This window comes from Dioscorea cayenensis, chromosome 4 (assembly GCF_009730915.1).
Source record: "Dioscorea cayenensis subsp. rotundata cultivar TDr96_F1 chromosome 4, TDr96_F1_v2_PseudoChromosome.rev07_lg8_w22 25.fasta, whole genome shotgun sequence".
NCBI classification, from domain to species: Eukaryota; Viridiplantae; Streptophyta; class Magnoliopsida; order Dioscoreales; family Dioscoreaceae; genus Dioscorea; species Dioscorea cayenensis.
This window is the reverse complement of record NC_052474.1, coordinates 3,747,985-3,749,041: the sequence shown is the minus strand read 5'-3', so window position 1 is coordinate 3,749,041 and position 1,057 is coordinate 3,747,985. Positions and strand designations below refer to the sequence as shown.

The window sequence follows — 1,057 nt, the reverse complement described above, 5'->3', positions numbered from 1 at the left end:
TAGAAGAGAAATAACAGTGATTTTGTCTATCAAAACTAAACCAATTTAACACATAAAAATAAATTTCCCTTCTAACCCCTTTTTTTTAAGTGTAAAACTAACCAGAAGACATTGTCATATTACAATTGTTAAAATACTAATTCAATTGCTTTCATTGCCAATGGTTTCCTTTTAAAATAAATAAATAAATAAATAAGTAAATGTATTAAAAAAATATTGTCTGTAATTAGAAAAGTATAGGGTGCTTTCATTTAAAAACCAAAAGGCAATTGATCATAGGGATGCCCAATGTTTAAAGAAAGTAATATATATATATATATATATAAATGAAAAAAATTAAATTTCCGTTGCCGGGACTCGAACCCGGGTCTCTCGGGTGAGAGCCGAGTATCCTAACCAACTAGACTACAACGGATTGTGGAAGATTAGTTGACTATCAATTATTTATTTGTGTAATTTGAAGTTGTGCCTCCGTGAAGCAAATAGCAAGATATTCAATTTTTAACAATGCGCACATTCCTAACAGTTGCATTTGTCGCATTTGTTATAAAAAAAAATAATAACATGACACATTTAATCAGGGGTGGACTCGTATAGTTGACCGTCCGAGCTGATAAGCCACAAAACTTTGGAAGAAAGCTAAAATCAGGGTAGAAACATGATTTGAATGAAGAGAGGTCGTGGTTGGACTGAGAAGCCCGAACTAGACCAAATTCCTAGGTTCACCACTGCATTTAGTATATGTATAGCTGAAATATCAGAAATACTAATGAAAATACATATTAGAGTATTAAAAATTATGAGATAATATAAAGTACATAATAACAATAAAAAATAATAATGATAAAAAACCAAGTAAACCTGCATGCATCTTACTTTTTTTCTATAATCAAGATACCACCTCAGCATCAATCAAGTTGAGTGGATATATAAATTTTTTTTATCATTCAATGCAAATTTAGTTCGCAGTTTAATTGAAAATTTTCATAGGAGATGAGAAATCTTTGTACGTGAAAGCAAAAGGTCTTGATCAATTAAGTGACTGATTGGCCTTGAT

General features: G+C 30.4%; 1 non-coding gene across 1 annotated transcript; it reads right to left on the bottom strand.

Annotated features, from left to right (window-relative positions):
* Nucleotides 1–342: 342 nt before the first annotated feature.
* Nucleotides 343–415, bottom strand: TRNAE-CUC. Its single transcript has one exon. It is a non-coding gene; the product is annotated as a tRNA-Glu (tRNA).
* Nucleotides 416–1,057: the final 642 nt, after the last annotated feature.